Consider the following 13,621-nt stretch of genomic DNA (forward strand, 5'->3'; position numbering starts at 1 on the left):
AGTTCACCTATTCCCCAGTGAGGAGGAGATGGGGGAGAGGCGGGGAGCGGCGGGTAAACTTGCCTGCGAGGCTGAGCACATTTTCTTCCCTTTTTCAGTGCTGCTGATCAAAAGGACTCGTATCTCCCCGACTAAATTTAGCACCAGTGGCAATTAGTGGCGGAGTCACACAGCCACTCCAGGAGCAGCTGACAAATGGTACCTTAACAAGTCGGAGATGTACGCCACAGTTTGATGGATTTGTGTGTGCACAGCTGAGAGGAACATACTGCGGTGTTTTTCTTTCCGTGTGTGTGTGTGTGTGTGTGTGTGTGTGTGTGAGAGTGGGCTGGGTGGTGGAGACGTGCTCATCAGCTGCTCCTGTTGGTCCCTGAGCTTCAGCTCAATACATCTTTTAATGTGCGTTTGATTTGTCAATAGGCGGAATATTGATCAACAGCAATTTCGATAAATGCAAATTAGAGAGTTTATCTGGGATATTATGAGTTTGAGCTGTTTATTATGACGGCGTATTAGAATGATCCAGATTAATGGTTGTGAATTTACGAAAAACTTAAATTGGTAAATTTAGGAGAATTTGAATATCCTCTGAGATTATGAAGTCATACATCTGAATTGCGTTGCTCCTTAAGTGACGTTTTTCGTCTTTCTGTGTCCTCCTATGGACATGAATAAATACTACTACAGGTGATGTATTCTGCACTCGGCAGGCTCCTGTTGCTGCAGTGTCGTGGCACAAATGTGGTTCCTTGCCCAAAAACAACACTGTCTTTCTCGTGTATTTGTGACTTCATGATCTCAGAGAATATTTTTTATTTGTTCTGACTCTTCCCTCCATCCTCCGTCTCTGTATTTAGTACCACAGGCCCTGATACACCGCCGTGCTTTAGTATGAACACTTCCTGCTCCTCCTCTCTAAACGTGGACACGGCATGATGTCCTGAAGAAAACACAACGTCTGATTCCTGCTTAAACGTCCGTTTAAACAACAAAAACAACCCAAACCGGCACATCCACACCTGCATCCTCACTATGACGACTTCATAATTACAACAAATGATGCTGCTGTCAAAACACACAGATGTGATCACTTGAAACGGACGGAAACAGAAGGAGGGCCAGACAGACGGACAGACTCACCGAGAGACAGCCGGCTGAAGCAGACACCATATTGCTGACAGAGAGGACGGAATGACATCATGGCTCATTTGAGTCACTTCCCAGTTAATGCAGAGACGTGGTGATATCAACAGAGCAGCATTTCCTGCAAACTGACGGAACAACCACAAACATAAACACAGAACCGGGGCGGAGGAATTCACTTCCACCGCGCATTTGTTACCTATTTAAATTTGTATTTCCTGCAAATATCTGTGTTATTTACCTGAAAGAGCAGTTGTGTTCGCAATGAACTGTTCTTACATCATCCTCACTTACTCAGGAGAGTCTGCTGTCTCCAACACACACACACACACACACACACACACACACACACACACACACACACACACACACTCTCTCTTCACATGGCTAGCCAACCTCCTGAGAAGGAGAAGTCAGCTAACCGTCTCAGTAGAGGAAATGAGCTATCTGCTCCACTTCTCTGAGACACACACTTTCCTCAGCACACACACACACACACACACACACACACATGCAGTTCCCCCTGACATTTTTAGGCAATCTGTACTCCTTGCAGATCTTCAGTTTGTTTGTATCTGTTCGTGAATACATGCATGTGTGTGTGTGTGTGTGTGTGTGTGTGTGTGTGTGAGAGCGTTGAGTGAGTTTGACCTTAAGCTTCTCCTCCCTGTTTACAGTCTCAGCTCTTGTGTATGTTTCCTGGGCCCCCAAGATATGAGAGGGGAAAATATCTGCCGACAGCCCATCACAGTTCACGGCTCTTTGTTTATCCATTAATAATTGAGCATAGCTGAAGACAATACAAGGTGTGTGTGTGTGTGTGTGTGTGTGTGTGTGTGTGTGTGTGTGTGTGTGAGAGAGCAGGTGTGTTTTAGCTGGGATGGAGAAGGGTGTCTCTGAGGTGTGAGGGCGTGAGCATGCATGTGTGTTACTGCAGTTTGCCACAAGATAATGTGAAATGAATTATGATTTTTGTAAAGTGTGGGTGACCATCTAGACGTGACCCGTCATTTAAAACCTGAGTCAGACGAGTATCAGTCGGCAAGACCCTCCTTTAAAGAAGTAGTTATTTGTTTTTGGCCACTTGGGGGCAGCAAAACAAACACTGACATATTATCGCTGTATACAGTAGACATGGCTAACGCGTTAGCGAACAGCTGTCCTTTTTTATCTTCCATTCGATGTTCTTTGTGTTTCCATTAATAAGAAGAAATTGTCTTTACTTGAATCTTTTTTTTATCTCCTGGAGGAAATGTGTCTTTTTGACTGCTTAGTGTGGCACACCCAAACATGTGACCACATTGATGTTCATTTATGATTTAATTTGTCAGTTTATTTTGAATGATTTAATATGTTAACATGTTATTGAATTATTAAATGTAATTAGAACATATGGACCGTACAAAAGGACAGTTAAGCATTGCAGCGCCTCAGGAGGAACTGTTGACACCGGAGCAGTTGCGCGCAGGTTACTATAGGGTGTGACTCCCGCGCGATCCTCAGAGGTACTCTGGAGAAAGAACCGACGGCCTCTTGTCCTCATTTCTGCCGAACGTCACCTGTGTCCTACAGGTTAGTACTGGTGAAAACGGCCAATGTTCACTCTTGGGAAACAAGACTGTATGTGCGCGCTCATTGTGTACGGCTTTGTGACGTTATTGTGAAAGTGTAAATATGTAGCTTAGAAATCCGCGACGGTCTCGAGCCGTTAGCTTTAGCAGGTAAGCTAGCTGCTTGCCGCGCTAAAACAGGTTGTTTTTACCTGAGTATTGTCTTGCAGGGATGTCGCTAACGTGATCTACATTCACACAGTAATTATTTGGGCTCTCACACCGCTGTTAGTTACAGAAAGTGTTAATATGTTTCAGTGCCTTGTGAACAAGTATATTTTGAACAGTCAGTTAATATGAAATGTTACCTTGTGTATGTAGGAAAAATGAATGTTGTAGATTGAGAGTTTTGGTTACTACACTGAAGATGAGTTAAAAACGCGTGTGTACAATGTGAGTAATTTTAGTTCAGAACAAGTGCCTTGAGTCTCAGAACAGGGGTAAAGACAGAATTGCACATTAGTTAATGGTTAATGACAGTTAATAGAGCTTAAAGCTGAACATGCTGCTGTTTAAACGCTCTTTAGTGACATTGTTTTGTATCTGTGTGATGTGCAGGTCCATCATAAGTGTCCAGGTCAAATCTATTTTCAGACAGTTTAATATAGCTTGTTATAAATACAGTTTGCTGTAAATTGCACTGTATCTTTACAGTTGCCCTGAATCACTTGTGCACAGGTGATCGCACATAGTGGTGTTACATTGAATGTTGTTTTGAAGTAAAGAACGAGACGTACTCTGGAGAAAGAACCGACTGCCTCTTGTCCTCATTTCTGCCGAACGTTACCCGTGTCCTACAGGATATTCATTTTGTTGCTGTGGTACCATTCCTGGGACCCTGTAACATTAGCGCGCCGCTAACAGCTAGCGGCTAACTGTGTGTTTCTGTTGATTGATGCTCAGAAGCTCGTGGCTGTTTGTCTGAAAGCAGCAGCCTGTTGCATGAACAATGAGGTTGTGGGTTGTAAAACCAAAACAGTCACAGTGCACACTGCAGGTAATAACTCCCCACGACCAACTCTTGTTAATATAAGAATATTGATCAGTGAATCTTAAAATTCAGTAAGTGTGTCTCTGTCCTCCACTCGGCTCCAAACGCCTTGTGTATTCCACAACACAATCAATTGAGTCGACTGGAAATACAAGCCGTGGAGGTACAGGAGCCGGGATGTGCCGGAGGAATCGCTGTGTCTTCTGGGTATTGATCCTGAAAGAATGCACGGCGGCGGCGTCTCGTGGACTTGATGTTTGGGAAGGACGAGGCATAAAAATGTAAATGACCAAAGTTATTCCACCGTTTTAAAGGGGTAGGGTCGGGTCCAAAAGCACTGGAGCCTACACTTCCCATCATGCAACCCGCTATTGCTCCTGCTCAAACGCAATTGGTCGATACGACTCGGACTACAAACAGAAATCAGATACCAGTCTTGTTTCCGGGGTGCTGGCGTCGATACGTGGCAGTGAAAAGTGATGCTGACTTGATTTACAGGATCTGTCTTTACCTCTCACTCCCTCCTCTAATTACGAGGGCCTTTTCAGACGTCCCCCCCCCCCCCCTCAGAGAGCTCAACACCAGAACAAAGTCTAAAATGTTTCCCCCTCTGAGGCGGGCCCTCGAGTGAGAGTCTCCCGACGAGAGGCGAAGGCTCCGGTCCTCTGGGGGATTCCAGCATGGATGTGAATCTACAAAAAAAAAAGACGCACGGAGAGAAATGAGAGTAATGAACGAGAGATTGCCGCGGATACCGCTCCATATGTGGTGGCACGTATGATGGGAGAAATAAAAAATGTAGGCTTGTGATCAGACAACACTGTAACACCGGGAGTGAATCCCCTCTGGTCATGAAAACGAGCATGTTGGTCCCAGGAAGCGAGGTCCCCTCCTTCTCTGTTTTCTGACAAGTAGGTAAAGTGTTGATTAGCATATCGCACTTAGGTTGAGAACGTGTCCATTACAGAGACCTGTACATCTCTGGACCGAACAACAAGTCACTACGCAGTGTCCGTCTACACGGCTCACAGTCGCGTAAAAGTCAAGCAGATGTGAGGAAGTAGTCGTCGGTGTGAGACTCCAAGCTATCAGTAGACCAGATCGTCTCTGGCCGGCGCTAAATTGAGCGAGGGGTGTGAGCGCTGAGCTGATAAACAAACAGAAGGGGGGGGGGGGGCGTCCACTGCACCTCATTACACCGTGCCGCTGGGCTGCCTGTCACCTGCCGGCACAGAAATAGGAGGCGGGATCAGCTGATGATCAGACAGCAGCAAGTGGAGGGAACACTTCTAAAAACTCTCTGTGTTTTATCATGCTGTGGTCTTATTCTGACTTTAGTCGCCACATTGAAGTAGGGCTGCACAATTATGGCTAAAACAATAATCACGACTATTATTATTCATAATTTTTAGGGACAGTTTTTCTTGCACGTTGACATTTAAATGAACGGAGCTCCATGTTTCGCTTGGCGGGTGACTGTGTCAGTTTAGGAAGCGCTTGATTTGATATGGCGGAGAACGTGGGTCTGACACACTTCCACAAACACTGCTGTTTGTTCGGCTGCATGTGACGGTCGGCGCCTAAAACAGACAGATAACGTTGAGGAATCCTCGGGTTGTAAGAGAACTCTCCTCTCTCTTTCTACAGCTGCTGCTGAGCAGATGAGCTGCTGCAATGGAGCTGCTGCTCAGCGTGTCAACACACACGTGTGTGTAAGTATCTGGTTCTGTCAGCAAGATGCACAAAGACCATGATGTAAATGTGACTATAGTTGAAAAAGTAATGCGCTCTTTCATCTGAAATGTGTTCCTATAAGTCCTTCCTTAGCTAACATGCCTACATGTATTATAATGCAGTGTCATCTTGTCTGTACTGCTTGTACTTTTTTGTTCTGTTTATTGTCTGTGAGTATTCACCGTCTCTGTCTTCCTCTGTGCAGCTTCTCCAACCGTCCATCACGTGTCTATAGAAGTCCACCCATCGACATGCCGGTAGACAGCCGTGGATGCCACTTCCTTTGATATGGTAAAGCAATATTGCACTTCATCTTTCGTTTTTATTTGCCCACTTGCGAATGAGATGCCATTAGCGGCGTATTGTGCTCCTCTGGCGCGGGGAGAAAAAAAACCAAAAAAAAAAAACCTTCTCCAAAACGATAGTCGGCGGCGGCGGCTGCTCGCATCCTGCAACGCCTCATTAGTGCATTGCCTTCGAACAAACGTATCAACAATGTTCTGAGCTAATAAGCTTTTATATTCCCGGGCTATATGATGTAGAAAGAGGCAGAGCTGAAGGTCACGGGTGCGTTTGAACGCATCAAGTGGCTCCGCGAGGGAACGATTTATCTGGAATTATTGCCGCGCTTTGCTCTAGAGAGTTGGCTTTTGATGTGTGCGGTTGAAATGGCTTCTTGAAGAGGGGAGATAGGGAGCTGTCATCGGCTGGACACAGGCTCTCCCCTGTTCTCCATCAGACGTGTAGCACACACACACACACACGCGCATGGAAAGGCAGCGTATACGTTACAGAAAACTGTCCTGCGACCGCAACGTTGTGCGGTCAAGGTGTACTTTACAGCAACAATACGCCCTGAAACACAGACAATGTCACATTGAGACATCTACCATGGATTATTCTTTCAAATATCAAAAACATCGTTAGATTTAGATCAAATTTCCCTTTAGTATGAAAGAGCAAGGGCACCTTTGGCCGTTTCCCAGTGATGTTTAACTATTATAAAGGCACTAATTCATCATAGAGGAGGAAGAGTTACCGGTCTCACCGTCAGCCGGCCATAATTAAATCCAGCCACAGCACATGTTGCATTTTGACAGTGCAGCGCCTGGAAAAATGTGCATCGCTATCGCTCTCCCCCGCCTACACATTTAACCCCCCCGGCTGACAGCAACAAGTCTACGTCCATTCTCTGGAAGTTGTCGAAAAGGCACGCTGGAAAATGTATAAAATCATTAACCGGAGTAGATTTAGATATTTCACCACGGATGGGGGGGGGGAATCCGGCTTCCAAAAATGCAAATTGTTCTACAAAATAACTGTTGGAATACGTTCAAAACACCCACAGATTAATGCCGTTCTATTCTGTGAGCATTTTGTTTTCCATAAGAGTTACTGTGTGTTTGAGTAAGTTCCTGTAACTCTACCTCCTCGCTCAATGCAAGCCACTGTAAATAAGGCAGCTTCTATAAATATATAATGTGTATAATATACATGTCTACATGCATGAAGCGACATAGAGGCACACATAAACATAACAAACATGCTCCCGATCGTTTGGAATCCACATTAAAATGCAATAACGAGCGAGGTAACAAACTAATTATCCCAATTAGCTCACTGTTCATGCAAGCGAGCTCAACTGTATTTGTTATCATCCCACCATTCCAAAGGCGTCCTCTGGGGACTGCAGACTGCCGGTGCACACGCCCCACACAGTCATGACCACTTTCCCAGAAAACATCTGGCCAAAATGTTCCTGTTTCTTATTCTCTGTCTTTATAGTTTTGAGAGGTTTACCTCAGCGCTTGCTTCTCTCTGCTACCAGGAGCTCTGTTTTCTTGAAGTTGTGTCGGCTTTCAGGCATCTCCCCCCCCCCCCCCCCTTGTGTTGATTTGAGTGTTTGAATCCTGGTGGGATTGTGGGAGTCGGAGTACTGTCAGATCTAATTGCCGTGTGGTGTTTGGTAGGGAGACGGGCCTGATTAGGGAGGAGGTGAGGGAAAACATCATGTCCCCACTCTCTTCTCTCAGTGTCTCACCCGTTTTCTGTCTTCCCAGCTCCTTCCGTCCCCCTTTTCTCCCCCCTCTCTGACTCTCTACATGACTACACAGAATGATGGCGGTCCTGCATGGCTCATTAACGGGCAGAGAGAGAGAGACGGACAGACACAAAAGGATAGGAAAAGAGAGAGGGGATGTAGAGAGGGCAGCTCACAGACTTCTCAAACACAGGTTACCACGGCGCTCGCCTGGCGTCTGCCGACTACACCAAAGCCTTTGGATGCCAGTCGAGGGGCAACGCGAGCTGCCAAATGAGCTCGGAGTACAGAAGGATCAGTGGGAGGAGGTTCTTGCAAGGACTAAATGAGTTTTATATGTTTAATTTCTCTCATTCTTTTAACCTTTTGTCTGTTTTACAGCCTCTGCTTTTAATTTTCTAAATTTGCCAGTGATTTGTTACAGCAGGAGCCCAGTTGCTCCGTGTTCATTTAGGGCAGTCAACTAATAACAGAACAGCTGTAGTTGTTACCAAAACATCACTTCGTGAAGATGCTTCACAATAAATTAGGTTTATTGTGATGTTAGTGGAGGGCTTTAAACACAGGAAGTATGGACGATGCTTTTAAGGGTTGCAAACAAACGCTTGCGTCATTTTATTGCCTTCTATGCAGATGATACAACACTGTTTTCCATATTGAAAGGCTACTAATAGTTGTTCAATAGGCTTCACGGTGAGGATGCCCTGGAGAGACAAAGCAGCTTCCTGTCCAGTGCTTTGTAAACCTCTTCCTAGATGAGAAGAAGCAAGAGAACCCGCGAAGATGATATCAGCACACTCGTGAAATAATCATCACAAGATCTTTTCCTGTTCTGAGTCACGGGGTGAAGGATAACGAGAGAGAGAGAGAGAGAGAGAGAGAGAGAGAGAGAGAGAGAGAGAGAGAGAGAGAGAGAGAGAGAGAGAGAGAGAGAGAGAGAGAGAGAGAGAGAGAGAGAGAGAGAGAGAGAGAGAGAGAGAGAGAGCAGGGACTAAGGGTGAAAGTCTAAATCTTTCATCCCTGCTCTGGGTTCAGAACGAGAGGAGAATTGTAGGTTGGATTATTGATGCTAAGCTGCAAAAATAGCTTAACTTCAGCTCTTCTCCTATGTCCTGAAGACAGCCAGGCTATCTACCTGACTCACTGCCAGACAGAGGAATCTGCACTCATGACTCACCGGCCTCTGAATGGAGTTATTGTGGACCCCAGGGTCATCTAATTTGCCATTTCATTTCCTCCTTGAATATAATAATACTGAGTCAATTCCTCCTGATGACCAACAGCAGCATCGCTAACGCTGACCTCAGTCAGACAAGCATTTGTAGAAGCTGATCATCTGATTTTTTTTTTTTTTGTGCAGTACATTCCAACTGGCTGCCATCTCCGCTCCTTCAGCCCCTTCCCGTCTCCGCCGGCTCGTTATTCAGTTGGGAGATTCAACACGAGTCCCGGAGAAAACACTTGAAACGCTATTAAGCCTGTAGTGGGTCTTGTGTGTGCCAGTTGTAAGCCTCCTCTTGTCAACACGACTGTAGGATGCAGACAAGTGCACTGACTGGATGGAGAGGGAGATACTCTGCAAAAAATACCAGTTCCAACAAGCCGCTTAGTCACACGATCGGTCTTCAAATCACATTTTTCTTTAATCGAGTGAGAAATTGAGTAAATAGTTTTGTTCTTACCACTGAAAATTTTATTATTTCTTTATTTTAGGAGAAAAATTGGCAGTTTTAGGGCAATAATGTTCAATGATATCGTGAAAAAAAGCAGATTGTCATGTTGTTATCAAGATATTTGTGCTTTCTTGATAATACATCATTTAAACATTTACATTAAAGTGACCTTTGCTCACTTTGTAGGCAGGTTTCCTGCTCGTTTTGAAGAAAATCATGAATCTGTTACCCAGTGCTGGATGCAATGATTGCCGTGCTGGATCTTTCTTGCAGTGGTGGTGGGTGAGATTGAGTTAGAGATTGCTTGTCAGGGCCCTGATTTCACCGTTCTCCGCTGATGACGATAATAATAACCATTCGCAGGAGTGGCAGCAAATGGGGAAGAGAGAGAGCATGGACGTCTTTTTAAAGAGGCGTACACGCAGTTACTTTCTGCAATCAAAACACAGATTTCTGAAGACGAGTTGGAGCAGAAAGCACACACACACACACACACACACACACACACACACACACACAGAACCCAGCCATAGATTGCAGTGCACACATCCTGTTGTTTGCCATCGACAGAGAATATTAGCCTGGTATTTGTGCACAGTAATCAGTAGGCCCTTGACAGACTAGTCTCTGAACAGAGACATCTGAGGACGGATTGTCTGGTAATCAGGGTATGCGGTTTCAGGCGGGGGACTTGTGGAGGAAAACCTCGTAACTCCAATTACGCCGATCGTTGTGTTTCAGCGTTGTGAGGTGAAGCAGCCGGCAGTTGGGGAAACCTTTTTGATATACGTCTAAAAAAATGTTTAATACTTTTAGTTTCTATGTGGCAACAGCGATATGCAATTACCAGCCAGGACGGTTGTATACAGTGTGGTGTTTACTGCCCCCCCCCCTCTCTGTGCAGTCCATATGTCACCAATCATCATGTTGTCTGCTGGAGGGAAACAACACCCTGTTATTATCTGTCAAGCAGCAACGAATGTGGGTTTCTACCTGTGTCTGCTCTGTGCTGCATGTGTGTGTTTTCATGTCCGGTGTGTGTAACTGTACAGCACAAACTGCATCTTTACCTTCATCCTGTTGCCTTCAGATACCCCCCCCTCCCCCTCTCCTCCTCTCTTGATTTTTTTCTTCCCCCGACATTGTCATATGCGTGATCACTCCCTCCCCCTTCTCTCCTGCTCACTCTGCATCCCTCTCCTCCCGCTATTCCCCCTCGACGCTTTTAATCTCGGGTTGATGGTACTTGGTGGAAGCACTTAAGTTCCTGCGCCAGGTGTCTCCCCGTGCTTAACATCCCGGGCTTAGCCCCTCGTGTCTCCGGCTCCTTCGCCTCTTTCCCCTGACTCCTACACACACACACACACACACACATACATAGTGTGTGTGTGTGTGTGTGTGTGTGTGTGTGTGTGTGTGTGTGTGTGTGTGTGTGTGTGTGCACGTACCGGGTGTGTGCTGTACATACACGTGCATGCGTGGAAGCACACACACAGATACATGCATGCATTCAAACATGCGGACAGCAAGCTTTTGCACGCTTTTTCTAAAACGCACTCGTATCTCTGAAATATTGGCATATTCAAGTCTTTAAATTGTATAAAACTGGATGAAATAGTGTGACTCCGGTGTCAGATTTCACTTGTTTTAAGGATTCAATGAGACGTTTTAGTGTCGGGGTCTCGAGGGTGTCTTTATAAACACGATACTCTCAAAAAGTTTAGCTGCACATTGAAGCGTTTGTAATGACAGTGCAGTGACATGGATACATCAAATCCCCGAGCTACAGTAACGCTCGCTGAGTCATATGGATCTCGATTTGCATCGACTGTACAAAATGCTGTTTTGCGGCCGCCGTGCCGTCATTGAGATGTAGGCGATGTGTGGAGAACTCGTGTGCTGAAGGAGTTTGCTTAGCGTTGCTTTGTTCTTTAAAGACACCAGAGGAGAGGAAGGAGACGGAGGAATGAAACGGAGGAGGCAGAAAGATAAAGAGAGAGATAGCTCTCATGTGTTTATCATATGTTTGTTTGTGTTGCCGCGGGGACCTCCTTTCTTCACCCCCCCGCTTCCTCTCCCTCTTTTTTTTTTTTTTAGTCACCGTCTGAATGTTTTTTTTTCTCTTTCCGTCATGTATCTGCCGCCTGTCCAGGCAGCGCTCTCTGTTTCACTCTCGTCTGATGTCTCAATTAAAATTAATGTGTTCAGTCTGCTCAGATAAAGAAGAAAGAGGAGGAAAAAGCCTTTCCGCGAACAATGGCAGCTCCTTGCACATTGGTAACCAATCCTTCCTCGTCTGGGCCCACGCTAACGCTTCACAATATTGACAGCTCTGACGGCGCGGCTCCTCTGAAGGGCGTTTCTTTAAACCAGAGGCCAAAGGCATTGGATTGCGTACTGATTTCAGGTGGAGTTTTACTCTGAGGTAGACGGTTTTGGGTAGTCGGACGGACTGGCGGGTTGTGTGTGGTCATCCTAGGGAGTAGATGCCCCCCCCCCCCCCCCCCCCCCCCCCCCACCCTTCTCCATCCTCCTCCCCACGTTTCCTTGTCCTTGAGACGTCTTCATCCCCGGGCTTGGCGGTGGCTCTCCTCTGCCCCTTCATCAGTACAGAATGCCGGTGTCAGCACTGCCGCTCCTTTCCCCCTCCCCCTCTTTCTCTCCCGACCTCCTCCACCTTTGCCTTTATCTGTCGCTTCTTCTAAAGATGCTCTCTCCATCCCCGGTACCCCAGGGGTCAACTTGGTGGAAGAACGGGGGGGGAGGGAGAAAAAAAAGAAAGGGGGGAGGGAGGGAGGGGAGCACCTGACTCGAAGGCAGAGAGATAATTTCGGCCGGGCGGCTCTGTTTAAGGTTAAAGCCTGATTTGCATTTCAAAAGCGGCGGCCGGCCGCGTCGCCACCTCAGGGACGCCGTCGGACCAACCGGCGTGTCATTTAATGTCAGCAGGCACCGGGGCCTTGATGAAATTAATAGAGCAGCCTGTGATTGATAACGGCGCCGCTCGTCAACGCCGCCGCCACGACTGTCCGCCCGTTCCCCCCCGTCCCCCCGTCGTCTCAGGTGTCCACCACGGCACTTTTCAAAGGTCCTATCAGATGCAGCCCTTCCCCTCTCACATCTGAGCGCTCCTCGTCTCCCGGCGGCGTCTCGGCGGAGAGATCCTCTTCTTCTGTTCCCCAACAGGACAATGTAAAAATAAATATCTGAGCGCTGCGGTGCTTTAAGGTAACCAGGGCAACCTCAGCAGCTGTCATGGCTGGATTACCTCCAGTGGATGAAGCGAATCTGCCTTAAGGCACCAGATGACCATGAGCCCCGAAAGCTCCGGCTCTGTGAAGAAATGTTTAAAATCTCACCGTACAGAGAAAACCATGTGAGTCTAGAGAACATCGAGAAACCTCGCACTGGAACAACATGATGTGTTGACAGTACGAAAGGTGTAGGTGAACAAATCGGGTCATACCGACCCGATACCAGCGTTCAAGCTCCACTCAGGTACTAAGACACTTTGACATTTGATTTGAAACAAAATTAATTTGGACATAAGGGGACTGTTTGAATAGTACTTTGGAAAATACTTATTTATTTTGAACGCTGCTTTAAATACTCACATTAAAATTAAAATAAAACCTCTAGGAGAGATCGGATGATAAGTCACATTGAAATGACCAGAATCACCTCAACCTATAACTGTAGACACGCCCCTTTATTCTGGATGTCAGTCACAGCAGTCTCCCCTGACACTGGGAGTGTTTCACAGCGATAAAGACGTGAACCTGAAGCGCAGAGAGTTGCGATTCAAGGCCGTCTGGAAAGGGGGGGGGGGGTCGGAGATGGAGAGGCCCAGCGGGAGGTGTCGGCGCTGGGCAGGGATGAAGCCGTTGGCTCCCACTAATGGATGTCCTGATCCTGGAGGTTGGTGGTCACCGGGGTCAGACTCGGCACACATTACACCTTCTAGACGAGCCTCCCAGGCCTCTGAGTGTGGACAGAAGACGGACAAATGAAGAGATGAAAGAAGACAAATAGAAAGGCAAGATTGGGAGTGTTTTCAAAAGAAAGGCCCAGGCGAGAGAGACGAGAGTGAGAGATCTGCTGGTCCTGAAACGACTTGATGTGTTCTTGTCGGTCTTAATCTCTGGGTGTTGTGGAGGAACGGGTGCGAGGGAGGCGCTCAGTAATCTCCTTCACAAGCGACGGACAGAGCTTCGCCGTTTCCACAGCCCGCATTCACTTCCACCGTTATTTCCAATCCACTTCACAAGAGCCCGTTATTTTGCACACATCTCTGTTCTAGAGCGGCGGCGTGCACTTGAAAAGAGAAAAGAAGAAGCCGAGGAAGAGGGTGATTCACATCCTCTCTCTCTATTCCCCTTTCTCTCATTCACTCATTTACATCAGCCATTATCTGTGTATATTGAAAGCG

The 13,621-nt window shown here is 46.7% G+C and overlaps 1 long non-coding RNA gene across 2 annotated transcripts in view; it reads left to right on the forward strand.

Annotated features, from left to right (window-relative positions):
- The first annotated feature begins 2,662 nt into the window (after positions 1–2,662).
- The window catches only part of LOC137879044 (uncharacterized), a 31,732-nt gene continuing 20,773 nt past the window's right edge, over positions 2,663–13,621 (forward strand). Inside the window, exons 1-3 of one of the 2 annotated variants that reach the window (XR_011103696.1) lie at positions 2,663–2,715; positions 5,392–5,456; positions 5,684–5,769. This is a non-coding gene — a long non-coding RNA (uncharacterized lncRNA). Of the gene's footprint in view, positions 2,716–5,391; positions 5,457–5,683; positions 5,902–13,621 lie in introns of those variants that run through there. The other variant, XR_011103695.1, reaches the window with a different exon arrangement.

This window comes from Cebidichthys violaceus, unplaced genomic scaffold (genome assembly GCF_023349555.1).
Source record: "Cebidichthys violaceus isolate CVI_PGR_0920_01 unplaced genomic scaffold, fCebVio1.0.p SCAF_24, whole genome shotgun sequence".
Classification (NCBI taxonomy): Eukaryota; Metazoa; Chordata; class Actinopteri; order Perciformes; family Stichaeidae; genus Cebidichthys; species Cebidichthys violaceus.